The sequence below is a fragment of the Grammomys surdaster genome, unplaced genomic scaffold, assembly GCF_004785775.1.
Source record: "Grammomys surdaster isolate TR1022 unplaced genomic scaffold, NIH_TR_1.0 166, whole genome shotgun sequence".
In the NCBI taxonomy this organism is placed as follows: Eukaryota; Metazoa; Chordata; class Mammalia; order Rodentia; family Muridae; genus Grammomys; species Grammomys surdaster.
In genome coordinates, this window is record NW_021604614.1 from 12739524 (window position 1) to 12745721 (window position 6198).

General features: G+C 47.8%; 1 protein-coding gene across 3 annotated transcripts in view; it reads left to right on the forward strand.

The window, feature by feature from the left end:
* The first annotated feature begins 380 nt into the window (after positions 1-380).
* Clip1 (CAP-Gly domain containing linker protein 1) overlaps positions 381-6198 on the forward strand; it is a 106484-nt gene continuing 100666 nt past the window's right edge. For 2 of the 3 annotated variants that reach the window (XM_028765873.1, XM_028765877.1), the window contains exon 1: positions 430-487. The gene's annotated coding sequence lies outside the window, so the exon portion shown is untranslated. Of the gene's footprint in view, positions 488-6198 lie in introns of all 3 variants that reach the window. The other variant, XM_028765876.1, reaches the window with a different exon arrangement.

Genomic DNA, 6198 nt, shown 5'->3' on the forward strand with positions numbered 1-6198 from the left:
TTTATCACCCTGTTCTAGGCGGGAAGGGGAGGTCACTGAAATCAATCAGCTCCTCCACTTCTCCAACCGCACCCCACCCCATCCCAGCGGCAGGCTGCGGTCCGGTGCCATCCGGGGTGACTTGCAAATTCTGGGCACACTTTGCTAGGAAACGGGGGGTAAAAGCCTGAAATGCCAAAGCACCCGCGGCTGCAGGCCCCTCGGTCGGTCCCGGGCATCTTGCTCCTTATCGCGGTGGACTCGGAAGGATTTAGGGGCTCGCAGCGGGGCACGCAGACAAAGGGGCGGCGGGGAGCTCGCAGGCGGCCGCGGCCCGGGCGCGGGGAGGGAGGGGCGGCGCGGCGTCTTCTCCCGGCCCCGCGGCGGCGGCGCGTCACGTTCTCTTCCCCGCCCCGAGCCGAAGAGCCGGGGAGGCGGGAGGCGGCGGCCGCGGCGGCTGCTGCTGCTGCTGGGAGGCAGGTGACGGCGAGCGGCGGCGTCCCAGGCGGTGAGCGAAGCGCGGGCCTCATCTCCCCCTTCCTCGCCGTCCCACCCTTTCTCTCCCTCCGCGCCTTCCCGCCGCCGGGGTCCGGGGGACGCTGGGAGGGAAGAAGGCTCGCCTCAAGCTCCCGCCACGCACTCGGGACCGCGGCTGAGGAGACGCGGACGCAGCCGTGAGGGTGGCGGGCACGAGGAGAGAGCGGCTGTGAGGGAGGCTGGCTGCGAGCCGCACGCGTCCGGCCCTGTCAGCTGCGGCCCGGGCCTTGCCTTCCTCCTCGCCGCCTCAAGATGGAGCGTGGACTCCTTGCCCCTGCGCCGCCTCGGGAGCCGCTCTCTGGGGAGCCCGCGTCCTCTCCCTCAGCTCTCGAGGGGAGGTTCCGGGGACGGCTCCGTCGCTCGTGGAGGCCGCGGGTCCGGCTCGACCTGTTGCCCTGGACGCCGCCCGCCACTCGCCACCTGAGCCTTCCTCAGGCAGGCCCGGGACGCCGGGTGTCCGCGAGCCGGCATGGAGGGCGCCCTTGCCCCGTGTCGCTCGGGCTCGGCCCGGCCCGGCTTGGCCCGGTTCCTGCCTGCTCGGCCCTGGGCTTTTGTTTTCCGTCAGACCCCTGGACCGTGATTCTCTGAGAAGGTAGAAGGGCGACGCGGGGTGCCAGATCTCTGAAATCACCGCTGCCCGGTAACCCGAACCTGCTGCCGCGGTCGGGGGTTGGCGCGGAAGACAGATGACACTTGTTCGGGGTGGGGGTGGGGGACTATTTTAAAAGCAGAGTCTTGTGGTATGTCTCGGATCTGGAGGTCTTTGCGTTATTAGAGAAAACAACAGAATATCGGATTTTGAGTCTGGAGTCCTGCCCTCAAATCCCGTAGTCTCTCCACTTCGTGTGGCTTCTCCATCTGGCAGAAACCGTGCACCACCCGCTTCCTCCCTGCCCAGCCCCACCTCTCCGGGTATGAAGAAATGACACGTTAAGTCTGTAATCCATGTGGATACCCGTTTTTAGAAAAAAGAAAAAAACCCAACAACTTGCGCGCCAATTACAGTTTCTATTTATTTAATTTATTTATAAGGACAGTGGATATGATTCTGTAATTTCCTTTTTCATTTTTTTGTGTGATTCAGCAGCCTACCCTCTTCCTCTTCTAGGCCAGGACTTGTGCCTGTTAGCTTGGGGCTCTGTAAATATTTATGCTGTGGTGCTTTGATGATTCTGATTCTAGGCTTTTATGATTATTATTAACTAATAGTCGCTCCCAGTCAGGAGAGCCCGTGTTTGGCTTCTAGGCTTAATAATAATCTTTTGGAAGTATCCTCAGGTATGTTGTTCCTCAGCCTTGGGGCATTTCTTCCTCTTGAAATAATAACAATTAAGGTTTATTGAGGGCTTCTTATGGCCAGGCTCTGGGGGCAAGTGTGGGGTTTTTATGTCGTGTAATCCATCCAACCTAGGGAGGATGCTGTCATCTTCATTTTACAGGGAGGGCATTGAAAGGTCAGAGTCACAGCCATTAGGTGATGTTGTCAGGAACTGTACTTCAGTCTGCTTAGTTATTTTGTTTGCACAGTGAATCAATGGTAAAAGACAAGGCTGGACATTATGAAAGCCAAGGAAGTGGGTGATTGCTTAGCTGAGAGCTTAGGCCCCTTGCTGAGGTTCATCAGAAGTGGTTAGGCATCCTACCATGCCTGGATTAAAGAGGTAAACATTGAAAGGGGGGTGGTGAGAACTTTCGTAGTATCTCTGAACATGAGGATTTTGCCATTCTCTGCTTTTTCAGTCATTGTTGAGTACCAAAATAAGCCAACCTGGTTCTTGTCTTTGAGGAATTTAATACTTTCTTTTTTTTGTTTTTGTTTTTTGTTTTTTTTTTGTTTTTTTTTCGAGACAGGGTTTCGCTGTGTAGCCCTGGAATACTTTCTAAAAATTAGTATTTTTTTATTTTTTTTCTTAGTTTTGCTTTTTTTCAAGATTGGGTCTCTTTGTGTGGCTTTGACTATTCTAGAATTTACCCTGTAGACCAGGCTGGTCTTGAACTCACAGCCTGGCTCTGTCTCCTAAGTACTGGGATTAAAGACAAGTGTCATCACTACCTGGCTTAAAGTTTTTCTTTGACATGAAAAAAAAAAAAAAAGAAAAGAAAAACCAAAAACAACAAAACCCAAACATAAGAGCCAGTGTTATTAGTCATGGTGCGCCTGTACTTCTTTCAGTATTGTTGAAGGGTTATGGTTCCTCCAAAGGCTGTTTATGGAGCTGTGGTATATCTGTCTGTCTGTGTCATGAGGACTATTCACACCACCAATACTTATGGAGCCATTTCCTGTGCCACATGCCCTTCTGGATGCTAGTGACACAGCCACTCTATAGTGACCAATCTTTAATCTCTTGGTTCTTTCCTTCCATTTGAAAGACAGACAATAAGCATATTAAGTATAAGTATGTTGCATGTTAGAGTGTCGTAAATGGTAAAGAAAAAAAAATGTACAAGCCAGAGGGGAGGGAATATGAAGTGTTGTAAACAATGGCTGAAGTTACGGGACTTTCAGGAAGGGTTTCGTGAGACCCAGATGTGAACATGATTTAAGTAGAGGTGAGAGGCAAGTTAGAGGGTGTTGGTCTCCTATGGAAGAGGGGCCAGAAAGCTCAAAGGCCTCGGTATTAGAAGCTTGGAGAGCAGATAACTTAAAGCCTTACAGGCTGTTAATATTTTATTATACTAAATAATAAATATTCATTAGTATTTCCTGAAAATATTTGTTAAAATACTGATTCAGAATAACTTAACATGTCATCGATGTGCACATCCTCCTTCCCCATCTAACTTTTTTTTTTTTTTTGAGCTAGAATTTCCCTGTGCAGTAGGCTAACCTGGAACTCAGTCCCCCTGGCTTAGCCTCCTGAGTGTGGGGGTTCCAGGTGGCAGCCATCATACCTGGCTTTTGGGATGGAGGTGGGGATCTTGTAATGTTGTCCTCGCTCAGCTCCCACTTCTGTCTCTGTAGCAGTTGGAATTATAAACGTTGACTACCATGCCCAGATTTCTGCTGTGATCAAGTGTGTGCTAAAAAAATAGGAAGAATTAAAGTTCAAAGAACTTTGCTATCTGGATTAGAAGCCTCGTTGCTGCCAGTGAATGCAGAGTAAGAACCCTAGTTTGTGTTGCTCTGATAAATGTGCAGAGAGTACTTTGGCAATAGAAGCAAGTCAGTGGCTGGTCAAAATTGGCTAGCCCAGTACTTGACATACGGACTCGACCTGCACGCACGCGCGCGCGCACACACACGTACACACACACATCAGAGATTAAACCTGGAGTTTCATACAGTCTATATTCCCAGCACCACCTTGCTGTTGAGCATATATTTTATACTTTCCTATTAAAAAATTATTTTATGTATATGGATGCTTTGCCAGCATGTATGTCTGTGGACCATGTGCATGCTGGCCTGTGGAGGCCAGAAGAGGCATTTCGATCCCCTGGGATTGGAATTAGATGGTTGTAAGCCAGATGCTGGGAATTGAACCACTATCCTCTGGAAGAACAGCCAGAGCTTTTAACCATTGAGCCATCTCCAGCCGATACTTTCCTATGTTTGTACGTCAACCCAGGATCTTTGTTTAGCCCAAGGAATCTATGTTGTGTCATCTTGATAAGTGTTTCTCTCTCAGTTGTGCTTTTGGCAGCACAGCCCTATTTTTTAGGGTCAAAAGTTTTATGTTTCTCTCGAAAAACAAAGCAAGACAAAAAGTTTCATGGTTCAAACTTAGTCCTCCCCAACCCCCAAGACAGAGTATAGACCTGTGTAGCCCTGGCTGTCCTGAAACTCACTCTGTAGACTAAGCTGAACTCAGAAATCCACCTGCCTCTGCCTCCCAAGTGCTGGGATTAAAGGCGTGTGCCACCACCGCCCGGTTTATATAAGTATTCTTAATCTTAATTGAAAAACAGTGTCTGTAATACTCTGTGAATTTGTTAGGTAGCTGATTAGGGAGGCTTTATTACAGCATCTTATATATTTTTAATAAACACTAGGGTATGTTTTTCATATAGATGGAACTCAACAATCCATATGTTTTAAATCAACATTTTCATTACAGTTCTAAAAGGAATCATTGACTGATGGTAATGTACAGGAATTTTAGGGAAGAATGACCTCTTCAGATTGCAGTCAGGGTACAGAAGGAGCACTCCCCCCTCCCTCTGCTTTTTTTTAATAGGTTGGCAGATTGTACTTAACCAACCTTGAATTTGGCTAGGACATCTGGGTTAATATCCTGGACCTGGCATGAAGTACCAAGGAATCTTGGCCACAATTAGTAAAGAGCTTTTTTCCCCCTTAAGTCTCCATCTGGCACTTCTAGAAGGACAGATTCCATTAGCAGGAACTCAATGGGTGGGTCTGTTTTTTGATTGTCTGTTTATTGTGGTCCGGTAACAACATCTTAAAAGTATTTTTTGCAAAGTCCTTGAAAAGAGGAAATAGTCCTGTTACAGAATCGCTTGTTGGAAGCCTGTTGGGCATCTCAGTCCCCAGGGAAGCCTGTGTTTTCTCTGTCTCCTGTGTGTCTTCTCAGGAATCTTTGTGAGGCTTAGACAAGGGGTTTGGCTTCCTTAAGTTTTATGTAATCATATGGCTCTGTATGCTTCCAACTTGAATTATGTAGTTTGGTGTTTGTATTCTCCCTTGCTTACTTATTTCTAAGCTTGGATTAAATCCCAGTTGAAGAGTCTGCCCATTTTTGACACTTGGAAGCGACAAGTCCTTGATTTACAGTTTTATTTTTGAAGCCAAAGGCCCAAGGATCCAGATGTTCAAATCATCTGGAATTTGGGTTTGATGTATAGCAGAAAGGCAACTCTCATTAGTTTTTTCCTTTTTTCCTTCCTGACTGTACAGATTATGTTTGTTTTACTTTACCTTTGTGTGTGTGAGTGTGTGTCTGTGTGTGTGCTCTCATTGCATGCACATGCCACGGCATGAGTGAGGAGGTCAGAGGACTTGTTAGTTACTTTATTGTTGCTGTGATAAAAGACCATGGCCAAGTCAACTTATAGAAGAGTTTAGGCTTATGCTTCCAGAGGGAGAGTCTATAATAGCAGAAGAGGCATGGCAGCAGGGGGCAGTAGCAGAAAGCTGAGAGATCACACCTCCATTGGCAAGCATAAAGCAAACTGGAAGTGAACTGAGGCTGTAACTCTCAAAGCTCACCCCTAGTGATGCTGCACCACTTCCCCAGACAACATCACCTGAGGATCAAGTGTTCAAATACCTGAGCCTACGGTAGACACAGTCATTCAAACCAGTGGAGAGGACAGTGGAGGGGAGAAGGTTTTCTTCTTTCACCATGTGGTTTCCAGGGACCAGAAGGACTAGGCCAGTCATCAGAGTGACTAGGGGCTTGGCACATAGTGCCCTTATCTACTGAGCCGTCTTTCTGGCCCTACACGTTCTTCAACTCACGAAGGATTTTGAAATATTTGTGTCCCCACATTCAGGAAAAATAAGTGATAGTAGGGATGTTTTATTAAAAATCTTTTTGAAAAAACAAACAAATGTGAAAGCTGGCCGTGGCATTGCAATCTTTTAATCCCAGCCCTTAGGAGGCAGAGGCAGGCAGGTCTCTGTGAATTCTAGACCAGCTTAGTGGACATAGTAAGTAGGGACCTGGAGAGAGAGAGAGAGAGAGAGAGAGAGAGAGAGAGAGAGAGAGAGAGAGA